This window comes from Microtus oregoni, unplaced genomic scaffold, assembly GCF_018167655.1.
Source record: "Microtus oregoni isolate MIOR12 unplaced genomic scaffold, Mior012 000061F_ref0000440, whole genome shotgun sequence".
NCBI lineage: Eukaryota > Metazoa > Chordata > Mammalia > Rodentia > Cricetidae > Microtus > Microtus oregoni.
In genome coordinates, this window is record NW_024543871.1 from 7,093,328 (window position 1) to 7,110,402 (window position 17,075).

General features: G+C 43.1%; 1 pseudogene; it reads right to left on the minus strand.

Moving 5' to 3' along the window:
* Positions 1-530: 530 nt before the first annotated feature.
* The window catches only part of LOC121439441, a 36,245-nt pseudogene continuing 19,700 nt past the window's right edge, over positions 531-17,075 (minus strand).

Genomic DNA, 17,075 nt, shown 5'->3' on the forward strand with positions numbered 1-17,075 from the left:
CAGAATTTTGGAAGTGGAGACAGGAAAACCAGATGCTCAATGTGATCCTTGACAATATAGCAAGTTCAAGGCCCACGTGTGGTACATGAGGCCATGTCTCAAAACAGGAAAGAAGAAAAGTAAAAAGTAAAGATTCCTGAACCAAGCCATAAAGGCAGCATCTAGAAGGAGTAAAAACTCATTGGGGATCCTGACCTCCAGACTTGCAAGGCAGTAAAGTTGTAATAAGATATGCATGAGGAAGTATGTCACTGTGGGGGCAGGCTTTGGGGTCTCTTTTGCTCAAGTTTCCCTGGGGGGCGGCTATCAGTTGACTTCCTGTTGCCTCTGAGTGAAGGTGTAGCACTCTGAGCTCCAGCACCACGTCGACATGCTCCCTGCCATGACGATAATAAACTGAACCTCCAAGTGAGCCACCCCAGTTAAATGTTTTCTTTATAAGAGTTTCTGTAGTCATGGTCTCTCTTCGCAGCAATGAAAACCCTAAGATAACAAGTGAAAGGAAAGCCCACGTTTTTCTAAAACTTTCCTTATTCGTCTACTGCCAATTCACTCGTCTCAGAGTTCCAGAGCTCCGTCTCTCCACACAGGGGACCACAGCTGACCTTGCTGCTGGTCACACTTGCTCTCAGGACCTGATTTCTGTGCCTTCCTGCTTTGCTCGTTTCTATTACTTTGCCCAGAGTGTGGCTATGATTACCATCCTTCATTTCCATAATGTATCCTGGAATAAGATAATAATAAAGAAAACAGTAAGTCAAAAGAGTAATCAGTGATGACAAAAGTGTACACTGAAGAAGGTAAAACATCTTGAAGATTCTCACACATGATTTATGGAAGGTCAACCCTGAGGAGAGTAATGTGTGTTCTTTGAGTGAGATAGAGTCTTTTCTCTGTGTCTAATATCCTCTGATGAGTGAGTACATACCGTGCTCATCTTTCTGGGTCTGGGTTACCTCATTCAGGACGGTTTTTTTCTAGTTCCATCCATTTGCCTGCAAATTCATGATGTCACTGATTTTACCACAGAGTAATACTCCATTGTGTAAATGTACCATCTTTTTCTTATCCATTCTTCAGTTGAGGGGCATCTAGGTTGTTTCCAGGTTCTGACTATTACAAATAATTCTGCTATGAACATAACTGAACAAATGTCCTTGTGGTATGAGTGTGCATCCTTTGGGTGTATGCCCAGGAGGGTCTTGAGGTAGCTTGTGAAACAACACTCTTAAGAGTAGGAGGAGTTTCAAAGCCGTCACCTTGACCCACTAAGTGTCTTTTATGGGGTTTATAGTGGGAATTGGATGGATAAGTAACTCTCTGTTTAGGATGAAGGAACATGCATGGAACATGTACATGTCTTACTGGCTTATCATGATGAGTCAGAAATGAATAACCTCAAAAAAACGAGTGGGACCTCAACCTCAACCTGACTCCACTGGAAAATACAAAGTACAAATTTCCCTAGAAACCAGACTTTCGTAGAAAGCAGAGGGCCACTGTTATCTGTTCTTCATTGGCCCCAGTCATTAGCAAATAGAGTAACATTAACTCATAGAAAAAAAAAGACTTTTGGTGAGAGCACCTTTCCAGAGATAGCTATGAGCTGGAAACAGACAATATTCGCGAAAACTGATGAGTACACAGACTTTTCAAGGGGCTCTGACTCCGCACCAATAATATCTCTTACTATGGCATATAATTGAGCTCAAAAGTGGTCCTTGAAGAAGTGCTATGAGCACTGCCAGAAAGAGACAACATCTTACTCCACTTCTCCTTCTTGCCCCATATACTAACAAAGATGTTTTTGAATCGCCTCTTTTTCCTGGGGTCAAAGAGCTCACAGACATTACTTCCTCCATTAAAAATCTCACCTTTGGCTAAACAGATGGTTTGGCAGTTAACAGCACATGCTCCTCTTGCAAAAGACCCAAGTTAGGTTCCCAATAGCCACATCTGGTGGCTCATAACCACTTGTAACACCAGTTTCATGGAATCCAATGCCCTCTCATAACTTGTGCAGGTACCTTCACACTTGTGCGTGTACCACACACCCTCTATACACACATGTGTGTATACATAATTCAAACATCAAAAAATAAATAAATGCATCTCCAAATCTGTGCTTTAGTGCCAAGATTTTCCAAGATGATTTAGAGTTCTCACTTTCCTATTACTCCAAGAAGCACATTGGAATACAACAACCCAAACATTGCTATGTTATTTCTAAGTCCGACTCACTTAAAAATGAATTATATGAATGGACAATGCCAAAGGCCCAATTCATATTGAACGAAGTTCATGGGCTAGGTTCGATCCAGGAAATGATTCTTCCTGAACACCTTCAGAGGTGACATAGCTCTATGAATACCTTGATTTGGGACTTTTATAAGTAGAAGAAATAAACTTCTGTTGTGTTAAAAGTAACATGGTTTGTGGAAATTTATTTTAGCCCCTGAAGACAATTAATGCATAGGTTTTCTTGTTTTATCTCCAGACACCGAATTTTCAAAGTCTTAGGAAATATTTATATGTATCTGAACACCCCTGAAAACATAATCAAGAAACTGACAACACTCATTGCCTTTCAGGAAGGGAACATGGTATATGCAGGATGAGGAACTTTTCCTCAAAAAAAAATTTTTTCAACCCTGTGATGTTATCTGCTTTAAAAATAAATGAAATACACATTTTGAAAGTCTTGCATTCAAAATCAACCTACCTAGCAACCTCTCTCTTCTTTCCACAGACTGCATTATTTCATTTGGTCTCATTATGATGAACTTGAAGCAGAGTACATTTGGAGAAAAGTTTATTCTGGCCTGTGGTTCTGATTGGAAAGTTAAGAAGCTACCGGCCATGACTTTCTTCTGAGAGAGTCTCAGAATGGCACAGAGCTTCATCTGGCAAAAGACGGGGAGCACAGTTGTGTCTTTCTGATGTCCTCTTCTTGCATTGAAGCCACCAAGATTCAATCGTAGTGTGTGGGGGTGGTAGGGGCTGAATTACAACTTTAACCCTAACTGCTTTCCAAAGGCCAGACACCATAGTCATTGTTTCTAACTTCTTACCACCTCACAAAGGGGGTGGCATTTCACCATATGACACCTTGAAGAGAGCTCTAAAGCATATCCAAACCATAGCAGTATATTCCATTTTGGTTTGGTTTCAAACAGGGTCTAAACCCTGTAGCTCATGCTGGTTTGGAAATTCACCATATATAACCTATGCTCGACAACTTACCAGTGGCTACACCACTAAAAAATTAAAAAAAATGCCTCCCCATCCCAGCTCCTCTAATTTCATCCCCATCACCATGAATGGTGGCATTTAGAAATAAAAGCCAACGCAGCCTTTTATTTTTATTTATTTATTTATTGACAGCATTTCTCTGTGTGCAGCCCTATCTATCCTAGAACTAGCTCTGTAGACCAGACTGGCTTCGAACTCACAGAACTCTGCCCGGATCTACCTCTCAATTGTTGGGACTAAAGATGTGTGCCACCACCACCCAGACCATTCCATTTTGGTAACAAGAAGTACAGTTCTAAGAAGCAGCTCCTTTTTTTTTTCACAGAGATCCCATGGTTCATCTAGCCATTTTGCTTTTTTTCCTCTAAAAACATGGGAAGACAACTGTCTAGTCTTATAAGAAAATATCTTTACTTGTCTTCTTTCAAGTTATTACTTGAGGATAAAAAGCTCATGAGGAAAAAAAAAGCATACTGAAAGCTGAGATAATGTTGCTACCCACAATGTCATTTAATTACTGACTTAATAAAAATCCATTGTCACATATCCACACCAAAAGATATATTTTATGGGTAGAGAATTTATAAGGATGATTTAAAAACAAACGAATCAAACAGTTTGAAGCTCAATCTAAAAAGAAATGCATTTGCTAGTTACATCTCCAGCAGTGTTAGACAAAATGGGCCAAAAGGTTTTTCAAAGTCAAAGCCTCCAGTGGAGGACATGATGCAACCTGCGTACATAAGTAAAACGCTCCATAAGGCAGCTGTATATACTATCAATAATCAATACATGTTTCATGGGTTAAATTAAATTAAAAGTATATAATATAGAGCTAGAAGTTACTGGAGCTATCAGGCAAGCTGTCCCTGTAAATCTCTGAAAATGGGAACCAAGCCAGGACTGGTGGCACATCCCTGTAACCTCAGCATTCAGAAGGTTCTGGCAAAAGAACCAAGAGTTCTAAGACAGCCTTTACTATTATTATGGAACACTGTCTTTGGGGCATGACATGACCATTAGCCATCTTAATCCATCCAGTGGTGATACAGCTGTTCAGGGATCGTCCACACTCTCATAAGTAACCTGGTGATGCGATGCGATGCTGTGCCCTACTTCGAGTTACTCCATATCCTGTGAAACAGTGGCTGTCTTAAGCTTCGCCTTACCCTGAGTGTCTTCACATTGCAAAGTCGCACTGGGCTCCTTCTAAATGCAAACATAGAGGCAGGATGGCTCGGTGAGGAAGGCGGTTACTGTGGTAACACGAGGACCTGAGTTTGGATTTCTAACATCCATGTAAAGGTTGGGTGTGGCAGTGTATATCTGAACCCCAGCCCAAAGAGTGTTAATAGAAACAGGAGGATCCTGGACACTTGCCAGCCAAACACTCTAGCTCAGAGGTTCTCCAGCCTGTGGTTCGTGACGCCTTTGGTGGTTGAATGACCCTTTCACAGTGCTTGAACATCAGATATGCTGCGTATCAGATATTTACAGTCTGATTCATAACTGTAGAAAAATTACAGTTATGAGGTAACAATTAAAAAAATTTTATGGTTGGAGATCCCCACAACGTAAGGAACTATAGTAAAGGATTGCAGCATAAGGGTGTTGAGAACCACTGAAACAGCAAGCTCCAGGTTCAATGAGAGACTCTAAAAACTGAGGGGGAGGGTGTTGATGGACCCAGTCTTGTGCAGGTTAACTATGGCTGCTTTGTACTCATTCATGTTTTCAACGACCATGTCATGTCCAGAAGGTAGCATGTCATAGCAATCCTCTTCCCCACCCTCCAGCCCTCACAGTCCTCCCATCCCCTCTTCTGCAATGTTTCTGAGGCCTTGAACTATGTGATACAGATGTCCTATTTAGGGCTGACCATTCAACAGTCACTTAGTCTCGGCACTTTGATCAGTTAGATGTCTGCACTAACTGTTGCAGAGTGCAAAAAGAAGCTTCTCAGATGAAAGCTGAAAGTAGCTTTAATCTATGGCTAGAAACGTAATTATTTAGAAGGCAGTTTGGTGGGCACAGCATGTCCACTTAGCAAAATAACAGTAAAAGCTTCCCCAGCGGGGCTTATGACCTCCCAAACCACAGGTTTGGAGCCAGGTTTATAGTACCAGGAACAAATTCCTTCTCTTTCAGGAGCTGAAGCCCCGAGACTGTTGCTGGGCTCCAGTGCAGAGGAAACAGGAGGTCTCCCTGTAACACATAGTGCTAGGGCTTGTCTCTTTCATAAGGGCCATAAACCATGCCTCCCCATTCTTCCATCCACAAGGTCGGGGCTCAGTTACGCCCTCATCACTCTGCTCCACTTCTCTAGTGCTAGGACGTGATTTCTTGACAGAGCTGCTTTCCTCAGCCCCACTATCTACCACTGCGTGCCTCAGGCCTGGCCAGCCTTTAGCCCTGCTTCCTCTAGGTGTAAGTTCCATGGCCCTTTAGCACAAACCAGCCTCAGGGGACCCAACCTTCTTCCTGCCTTCTGTTGCCTTGCTTCTGTCCTAAAAAGATATCAGAAGTCTCTTGAGCCATGCCACTTTTTGGCAGCCTTGGCTGTCAAGAGGGGACCCAAGACTATAAAAGATGAAATCCTGGTGCCCTTTATTCTCGAGTCTTTAGAATGGGTCCTCTGCTTTTTTACCCAGGAATCGCCCTCCCCCCCCCCTTCTATTACAAAACTCCAGCCTGGCCTCTGGCAAAACTATAGGCCTTCTTCAGGAGACATAGCTTAACAGCTCCCTCTTCCTTATAAGGTCACTGGGTCTCTTAGTCTTTGTCCCTGTTGTCCAGACGTTTTTTTAAGATACCATACTGGTGACAGGCCTCTGAGCAGAGAGAGGAACTGCATTGCTCTGTGGTGACTCTCTCTTGTCGCCAGAGGGTATCTATTAGCAGATGACTAGCAGAGGCCTAAGTCGCAAGGATCTCAGCATTCTCCCACACCAGGACTAGATCACCTAGGAAAAGGGACCCCAGATTTCAGCGAGAAATTCTCTAGGGTTAAAACTTATTGGTAATTGGACTACCAGATGATCTGGAGGAACACACAGGCAAATGGAGGAGGGGATCATGGATCTGGCGGGGGTGATCCAAGGAGACAGACCAAATAATGCCCTTAAGGAGGCCCAACCATGTACAAGAGGGGTATGCCCAACCATGTTCTAATGGAAGCCCGAGTAGAGAGATACACATCTATCAGGCAATGCCTACCCTGGTGATCCCTTCCCTGTCCTCCCACCCCACCCCCGTCCCATGCTCCCCCTTCCCACCCACCTGTCCACCCACTTTCAGATAGAAAATTAGGCCTCCATTTACCAAGACATCCCTTTGGGCATTTCTGAAGAACTGAGTTAAACTTGACCTAGACTTTCTCAAAATACTGGTGTGTTATTTTCTTCTGCAACACAGCCTGACCACAGTATAAGCTGAGAGAGAGAGAAACATGGCCACTAAGTGGCAGTTTAAACTCTAACACCATGGAACAGCAGGCGTTGTTTTGCAGGCAGGAGGGGAAGCGGAATAAGGTCCCACAGGTTCAAGCTTTTTATGCCTTGAGCAACCAATCTGTTCTGTCTCTCAGATACTAGATTGACCCCTTACTTATGATCAAAAGGGAGACCCCTATACCATCACCCTTACTCTCTGTGTGCCTGGGAAAAAAAGACCTAACCCACTGAGGAACCCTTGGAACCTTCTCAACCGTCATTTCCACCACCCTGCTCTCCCTCTCCGGGGGCTCCACAAAACTTCTGTCTCAATCCAAGGATATATCACCATCTCCTTAAAAGATCTAAAATACACAAAGCAGGACCCAAGCTGACTTCCAGACAACCCTAACAAGTACATAGAGGTCTTCCCCCATTTAACTCAGGACTTTGAGTTGATTTGGAAGAATACTACTATTATTGTAGGACAGATCCCAACCAGATCTGCAAGACAATGGATCTTGGAAGCTGCCCAAAGGTTTAGGGATAACTTACATACTTATTATGGACTCCAGTACCTGCCCAGATGGGGACACAGAAACTCTTTCCAAGGACCCTGATTAGGACTATAAACAGTAAAGAGACTTCAGAGAGCTTGTCTAGCAGAAAGACTAATAAACAGCCAGGCCAAGCCCCTTAGTTATAGTAAATTGTCTACCATAGATCATGGGACATAAAAGAATCTCACTGCTTTCCTGGGAAGGTTCAAATGGGGCTCATATAAGGCATATACCACTACGTCCTGAGAGTGTAGAAGAACAGACAATTCTTAAATATAAATTTTCATCCAGTCGGCTCTGGACATTCACCAAGAGCTTCAAAAGTCAGCCTTGGAACTGGAGGCTCCTCTTGATGACCACTCTGTTTATTCTAACTGGGATCATGAAGAGAAGGAAATAAAAGCCCAAAGTGAGAGTATGAGGAAAAAAAGACAAGCCTAACTCCTGGTCATCCTGCAGACAGGCAAGGTATCACCCACACCCCCCAGGCAGCTGCCACATACACCACAGGTCAGGCCATTAGAAACAACAATGCCCGAATATGGCCAAATGGTACATTGCCATTGGGGCTGTCCTGAGAAGTGAATGATGCCCAGGATGGACGTGATGGCTTTGTTCCTTGTGTCCATCCAATAAGGCCTATGGCCCCTGCTGGCACCAAGTACTCTCCTATTTCTATCAACAGGAAAGAGCCAAAGTTGACCATGAATGTTATAGGTAGGTCCATCATATTCTCAGATATGAGTGCCTCCTCCTCTGCTTTTACTTTCCTCCTAAAAAACTGACCAAAGCTTCTCATCAGGTAAGTGGAGCTGAAGGAAAGCCCCAGACCCAAAGCTTTATAGTCCCTAGCTTTTATCTCAGAGAAGCTTAGAGTTTTACTCTGCTTTGGTGATGTCACAATGTTGTCCCCACTCATTGGCTAGGGTATCCTAACAAAGTCAGGGGGAATCTGTTTTCACAGATGTTATAGAGGCATCTTTCATTTTTTCAGATTTTGGCTCACCTGCCATCTCCCCTTGTCTCCACAGTGGAGAAGAATTAATCGGAGGCAGATGCAGCTGTCTAGGACACAGGGGTCTCTGGTAGGGCAAAAACTGTGCCTTATTCTAATAAAAAAATCAGCTGAAGAACCCTTCCGTGTTTCCCCTCAAGAAATAGTGCCTTTTAAGTCAGAGACCATAGCTGGCATCCAACCCAAGCAGCCTCTTGCCAGTCAGCTTCTTCAACATGCACTTTTGGTACCCTGTACTTCTCATGCAGCTCCCTCATCTTAGCAAGAAAGAACACCGGTATTAATTGGTACAGGATCTCAAGATTGTCAGTGAGATGGTTATTCTCCTCTCGCTAGTGGTATCAACCCTTAATAGGAAACCATTGGCCTTCAATATTTATCACACCTGAAGGATGCCTTTTTCTGAATACCATTATGCCCAGATTCTTAATAAATATTTTCCTTGAGTCATTTTTTGCTGGAGAATACCAACATGTGACTTGGACTGTCCTGTTGCATAGGCCCCTACATAGCCTTCACCTGTTTGTACAGGCTTTCTCTCAAGATCTGAGGCACATGTCCTGACTGGATGAGACTTATTTTTTACGATATGTAGTTCACCTTCTGATTTATTCACCCTCATGAGATCTTGTCAAATGGCATGCAGGATCGCCGTCAGTTTCCTGGTTGATTGAGAGTGCTGAAGCTTGAGGAAAATGACCAATTACTGTCTCAAAAAGTAGCATACGTGGGTCTTGTCCTCACTCCAAGAAAACTAACAATATCCCCCCCATTTACATCCAGGCAATTCTCCAACTGTCATTCCCCAACTTAGGACCTTCCAAAACCTGCTTGACTACTGTCACTTGTGGAGCCTGGAATCCATAGAACTGACAAAGCCACTACTACAAGAAGAAGAAAAGGACTCTCTAATCTGAACCTCAGAACAAAGTTCTTCTTTCAACTAACTGAAAAATGACTTTTGCCTGGCCTGGCCCTTTTATGTCCCTGAATAAAGAGGAGTGGCCCTAAGTGTTCTCACTCAGAAAGTGGAGCCCACTTCATTGCCTGTAGGACACCTATCAAAGAAGACTCTGTGGCCATGGTTAGCAAGACTTTGTCTCAAGACTTTGGCAACAGCATCTCTCCTAGTAGAGGAAAGAATCCAAATCTCTTTGCGGGGAGTCCTCAACTATGAACACACACCATCATGTCTCTGGCCCATTAAAAGCTAAGGGAATAATCTGACTTGCTGAGGGCCACAATATAAAAGTAGAAAAGGCAAGATTAACAGTTCACAGATATAATGTCACCAGTCCATTCATTCAGCCTGTTTCTATTCCCAGAGGATATAGAGCCGCTTCTCTATGGTTGCCTGAGGTCTTCAGTATTGCCTACATCAACAGTCTGGACCTTACGGAAATACCTCTTCAAAGTATACTATGTCTGGCTTTATAGCCAGAAGCCATCTTCTTCAATATCGTGTCTACAGAGTTGGCTATGCAGTAGTCTCATTGGCTGAGGTCATTGAAGCCAAGTTTCTGCTGGGAAAACCTCTGCACAGCTGGCTCAATGGATTGATTGCTCTGACCAGGGCATTTTTTTTTCAGTAAAAACAAAAGAGTCGCTATTAAAACTGATTCTAAGTATGCCTTCCTGGTCTTCCATGCCCATGTTGCTATTTGGATGGAAAGGGGGCTACTAAGAACCCTGTAAACCCAGTTAAAAGAACCTCTGTAAAATCTGGGCCTCACAGGCACGGGACTTATTACCAATGTATAACTAAATTAATAAAGCAACAAACTGTCTTCTAAATAGCTATGCTTCTATATAGACAAAAGAAGCTCCTAGCCTTAATAAGACAAGCTTCTCATTAAACAAAACTTCATTGAATGTAGAGAGTCATGGAGTCTTAAGACCTAAAAAACATGTCATGATTGTAGATACAACCTTAAATCAGACATTTATACTGCTCTCTCCAAGGTCCAAAGAATATTGTATAGCAGAGTCCAGGAAGTAAGTAGGAGTGGAAAACCGAGCTGGGCAGTGATGGTGCATGCCTTTAATCCCAGCACTCGGGATTCAGAGGCAGGTGGATCTCTGTGAGTTCTACAAAGCTATTTCCAGGACCAAGGCTACACACGAAATTATGACTTGAAAAACCAAAAAAAAAATGGAAGCCAAAATGAGGGGCTGCCACATGCTATTCTGTAGGCTCCATATAACCATCACAATAACCGTTATTGTGGTCACCTACAGTGGGCCCATACATGACTAGTCCTATCCATCATCAGTCTTGAAAGGGAGAGGGGCTCATAGGGCCCTATTCTTTACCTCTGTATGACTATTGTCTCCTGACAGATGCTCGATGAAGGGGAGTCATTGTGTGCCCACTACTACCTCCACCAGTCTCAAACAGATACTTTCAAAGCCATGGTTTCATGAAGGTGATTCTGGTTATATTCAGTGGATCACAAAACAAAACAAATAATGAACATAAAAGAGATTTATGGAAAAAGAAGATGGACATTGGGTGGTAAAGAAGTCAGTATGTACTTTCTACTTGTGCAAAGAACAAATGTATTTAAGACAGATTTAATGGATAAGCTATTTTAAATGGGTCTCGATTGTGGAGATTCTCTGGACAGTAGCCATTCTTATCGAAGCACGCATTGCTGACACCACCGAAATGTGGACTTTGAAGAAATTCAAGGCAACCATTGGGCTGACAAACTACGAGAAACGCAGTAATGATCCCCAAGGACCCAGAAATGTCTCTTATCTATTCCAGTCCCACCTGGTGATACATGCCAGCTTATACTCCAGAAGAAGACTGGGCCACAGTAAAGGGATATGCCCATTCTCTGACAGGGTGGTACCAACAGTGTCAGATTCCCCCTCAGAACTCACAGTGGAAGATTCTTAAGGCAATCCGTGATGGCTGATATTTCATGAGGGAAAAACTGCCGTCTCTGAAAGGGGAAATGGTCACCGAAGAGTTTTTATAATGTTATCAATCAGGTCTTTGAGACCTTTGAAGTTTGTGCATAAAATAATCACAGCAATGGAGGTCACCTCTCCTGGTGTCCCTGCCAAGAGACATGGCCAACACCCAGGGGGAGACTGACAATTGGATTTTATCCAAATGTCAACTTGTCATGGATTTGAATCCTTGGTGATGATGATTGATTCCTTTACTGGCTAGATTGAGGACTTTCTCGCCGACAAGAGAGGCTTCTTCGGAAGTCATAAAGGGCATTTTTCAGGAAATTATACCTCATTTGGCCTGCTCCTACCCACTTCAGCTTGAGAATGGGCTTGCCTTTGTCTCTGAAGTCACACAAGATCTTTCTGACTTTGGGGTTATCTTCTCTTTACATTCTCTCTGGTGGCCTTGGTCTTCCAGTAAAGTAGGTCAGTGAATCCCCTAAATGCCAAATAAAAAAGAAATGTGAGTAGAAATCTTTCCACCCTGGAGAAAGGTGTTCCCCCGGTCTTACTCAGGACCCAGATTATACGTTAGCCCCTAGGAAGCCCTTTATGGGAAGCCACTTCTTAAAACTGAATTCATCACTAATGAGTAAGAACTGATCCTCATTCCATTTGTCAAAAGCTATAATAATTTCAAAAGAACTTACAATAATATGGGCCAAGGAGGGTATGTGCACAGTAACAAAACCTCATGACTTACTTCAACAACTCTAGTCAAGTAAAAATATCAACAAGATGTCATACTGTTAATATCAAACAGACATCATGGCTACACCACTGCAAACTCATCTCAACGCTATCTGGTCAAGTATCCCTACTTTCCTGTACTTCGCTTCTGCCTTTCCTGGGGTCTCTAATGGCCATCATTTTTTAATCACTTCTTAGTCCCTGTTTATTTAACCTAACTATTTGATTTTGTCTCATCTTGCCTCCAGAAGCTCCACCTTCAAATGGTGGCTTCAGCCAGATGTATGTCACTTCCACCATCGTGACTACTTTACAAAAAAGACACCTGGCATCCTAATATTATAACGACATCTTCTCTCAACAGAAAGGAGCCAAATGAGTCATACCTTTATTCACTTAAGGATTCAGGGGGCCAGATCCTAATGGGTGGGGATATTGGAAGTTGGTGCTAGGAAGAACTAACCAAGAAAACTCAACAAAAAAAGACATGAATAATAATGGTTGGTAGTGACCGACCCTAACTGAGCCAGCTCAGGACCCTTAAAACAGGACACAAAGAAAAATAGTTGGTGGTGATAAAATTTAGCTGGGGCAGTTAAAACTGGCTTAAGAAATTTCCCTTCCAGGAGAACATGTCTCCCTAATGACATTTTCAACTTTAGAAGTTCTTAAATCCAAATACACAATCTTGCATTTTATTCATTTATCTATAACAGACTGAATAATAAGTAAAATGGGCATCAAAAAAAATCATACTCCTTCCCTGGAAGTACCCACCCTGGGGGAGACACAGATTTATCAGGAAATTAGGGTTCTGTTTTTAAGTTCTCAATTTAGTTGATAGAGTAATTTTAAAATGAACTCAAAAGTGAGTTTGGGCATTTTTTTTAGAATTTGAGGGAACCGTTGCAACAGAACAGACAAAGTAAATCTTGACAGCTTCTGGAAAGAAGGAGAAGGAAAAAGGAAGACAGAAAGCCATGCCCTCGAGTTCATGCCTGCGAGGATGATCTTCAAGCAGCTGTAGAAAAGTTTGGGAGGGTCTTCAGAGATATGTTTGAAAATGTCCAAAGTGTCAAAGCATGCATGCTTAGGATTTGGGCTGGTATCTAAGGAAGAGCTGAGAAAGAAGAGGGGAAAGTTTTCTTCCTTGAAAACTCAGGAACCTGGACAGGCATAGTAGCAAAGACTGGCAAACAACTGCTTTAAAAGAGGGGTTTCTGGGTAAAGAGGATTGTAATAATAAGGGTGTGGCGGGGCTGTGTCCCCAGCACCCCGGCTGCCTGCTCGGCTAGCTTATGCCCCGAAATAATTACACGGACACTGTATTCTTTTAAACACTGCTTGGCCCATTCTCTTCTAGGCTAATTCTCACATATAAATTTAGCCCATCTCTAATCATCTGTGTATGGCACCCCAAGGTGCGCTTACCAGGAAGATTCTAGCCTATGTCCATCCTGGGTCGGAGCTTCATCCCAGGAGCGGGGCATGGCGTCTCTCTCTGAGGCGTCTGCTCCCGAGAGGAGAGCTGCCGAGTCTCTGACCTCACTTCCTCTTCCTCCCAGTGTTCTGTCCTGTTTTCTCCTCCCACCTATCCTCTAACCAATAAAATGGGCCAGGGCAGTGCCTTTATTAGCCAATGACCTTCCTCCATCAGAGGATAATTATTCGTCCCAACTCCTTAGCGTGCCTTCTAGTGAATCAGCTTCCCCAAGGTGTCGCGTCCCAGGTCCGTGATTGTTAGGACTAGTTGGAGTAATTTTAAAGGAGGAGATAACACTAAGCAATGTTCAGGGCAAATCAGAACGCCCTGTCCCTGCCCAGGGCTGGAATTAGGACTCAGAGTCTATTCTTTTGATCAGGTAGAAGTAGTTTTCTCATAATGGGCTCCAACAAAACCCTGATACTTACACCTTTTTACATTTTTTTTAAAATCTTAAGTGGGAGAAATTGTGATACTTTCCTTTCTACTGTTACCAAGGAAACAGAAGGAGGCATCCAAAGCTGATTATGAGGGAGGGGGTTCATCCTTATCGTCTCTAAGCCTACTAATGCCTGCCTAACTACCCAACAACAGGGGAAGAGATAGCAGAGAGAAAAGAAATAAAAGCCTCCATAACTGCCCAGATTTGCGCCAATGCTCTTTTTCTAAAAAGTATATTCTTGCTTTCTTGTTTGCTCTATTTAAGCTGGCTGTTTGCTCTATTATTGTGGTCTATATGAATTCCTCTCTTTTGGGAGTTCAAGAACCAGAACTGTTGCTGCCTTCAAGAGAGAGGAAACTGGAGACTTCCCCATAGCATAGCCAAACCCCCATCTGAAGAATAGACATTTGTTCATGTTACCCCAGGAAAATGCACATACTTTTTCTTTGGGAACCTTTTTCTGTTCAGATGACTGACAGGCCTATTTGGATTAATTCTTAAGGGATAGGACAGTAATATGACATGTTCTTTACCAGAAAGCCTCCTGGGCTGGATAGTTATTCTATAACCTTCTAGAGAGCTCAGAAAGTCATGTATCCACCCAGGACCAGAGATGAAGCTCAGATCCCGTTATTTTTTATCAAAACTTATGAAACAAAACAGATTAAAAAGAAAACTGAATAACTGGGCATGGTGCCTCCCACCTTTAATCTAAACCCTGGGAAGATAGAGGCAGACAGATCTCTTAAATGCCAGGCCAACTGGCCTAGATAGCAAGTTCCAGGCCAATCAGGGAAACACAGTAAGACCTTGTCTCAAGAAAAAAAGGTAGTGTCAGTCATATGAGATCTGGCAAGAACTGGACCTGGAGAGATGGCTCAGAAGTTAAGAGCCTATACTGCTCTTTGCAGAGGAACTGAGGTCAGCTCTCAGCATTCACATAAGACGGATCCCAATTGCCTGTTAGTTGAGTTCCAGGACATCTGACACCCTTAGCCTCCTCAAGCACCTGAGCTTAAGTGTACACACGCGCGCGCACACTCACACACACACTTGAAATTTAAAATAATTAAAATTTAAATTAAAAAAGAAAAAGAAACCTACGGCCCATAAGTGGGTAAAGGCTTTTTCCACTAAGCCTCACAAGCTGACTTCAATCCCCAGAATCCACATGATAGAAGAAGTGAACAGACTACCATCAATTGTTCTTTGACCTCCACATGAGCGCCAAGGCACATACACGTACACACATGCACACGACCCCACAGCAATAACAACACAAAGATTATTCTCAGCACAACTACACAGGACCACACCATAGCTTGCTCCCAAACCCTTTTGGAATGCACACGGACTTCAAGACTGGAGGGCACACCTCTGGTACTCTGCTCTAGTGTATACCTTCCTGAGTTCTAGAAGGATCCCACTCTCATGAGAACTACAGGTAAAGTAGGCCCCTCATGCTCCAACATATAATGCCCTGTGTCAAAACCCACTAAGCACAGATCCCAAGTAAAACAAACAACAGAAAAATCCAAACAAACAGAGAGGCTGTACTTCAAAGTCCAGTTAGACACAACTGGACACCACACAACAGACGCATACCCTAGCACACACTGCTGAAAGAAGGCTCTGACTGGAGCTGTTCATATTAAGAAATCAAATCAGCCTCAGAAAGACAAGCATTCCATGCTTTTTGTCATTTGTAGGGCCTAGTTGTCAAAAGACACATAAAATCTTATGTGAACTGATGACACGAACGTAGATGGTGAACTGTGTAGTGGGGCAAAACATAAACAAAGCCAATGGGAGGGGGAAGGGGAGAGAAAGAAGAGGACCAGGGGGTACTGGGGGAAAAATATACCCGAGGTATGTTACTTGCATATATACTTGCATAAAAACGGCATCAAATAACCCAGTATAATCAATTAATAATCACAAGTCAATCGAGAAGGCTGTTCCCAAAGAAGCCCCCCACAGAAAACTACAGCTATCTGTCCAAACAGATGTAACAGAAATCTCACCATAGACACGCCAGAAATATGGACCACTCATACTTCAAAAGGATGAGGTTAAAAATAGTGGAAGCCTTCAAAAAGGATCTAAGTAAACAGCAGAGTGGATTAGAGAAGAAATTAATCCAAGATCTCAAGAGCTGTGTGGAGATCGCAATGCTGAAGAGGACTAAACAAATTTTGGAAATGAAAGGCTGCCTAAATGAAAGCCTCAAATGAAAGATTCTCTAAGAGATTAGCTGAAACAAAGGAATAATAGGAAGGCTTAAAGTCAAGGTTTCTCAAGAAGGATATGGCTGGCTGCTTTGAAGGGCTCTGCAGGTAACGCATAATACTAGCTTTATACCTTGTTAACAGGGGTCTATATTCCTTTATTAGAAATTTAAGCCAACCCCCATGAGTGTAATCCCAACTCTTGAGAAGCTGAGGTGAGAGGATCGGAAGTTCAAGGACAGCTATGACCCCATATCAAAACAAAATATAATAAAATAAAACCTGACCAAAAAATAATTGGAACTCTACCAATCTGTCTTGGACTATGCGCTCCTGGAAAAGGCATAAGGTAGGGCTAACAATCCTTCCTTCTAACTGTCAAGATGCTCAGGAACTGAGTGCGAGGGCTTTGTCCAGATACTGAATAGCTCTCGTCAGCCCTACTCACTAGTACAGGTTAGCATGCCTATGAGAGCATGTTTGTGTGTGTGTGCCTGTGTGCACGCATGTGTGTGTGCATGCATATGTGTATGTGCGTGCGTGTGTGTGTGTGTGTGTGTGTGTGTGTGTATAACAAGATGGGGAGCAGGAGTCCAGCCTATTGGCACAACACAGGTTCCTCTCTGATTCTGAGGAACCGGACAAGCGGAAAAGATTAAAAACAAAGGAGCCAAACAAGCTTAGAGAGGAGGCTGAGCCTGATAGTGCAGGCTTACAACCTCAGCTAATCAGAAGGCCAAGATAGTAGGACTGCATAGCCAATGACAGCCTGGACAGATTGCCCAGACCTTGCTTCAAACTGGAAAAGAGAAACAAAACGGACAGAGATGTTGCTGCCCGGTAGAGCCCTTACCCTGGATGTGGGAGGCCTCTGAACTGAATCACCAGCACTGTCCCAGATAGGACAAAACAAGAAAAGATTAAAGTGTTTCTTCTCTCTAGCAGATATGAGAGACAAACTCTGGGGTTGGAGAAGGCAGGCCTGCACTCAGGAAGAGGAGCGTGAG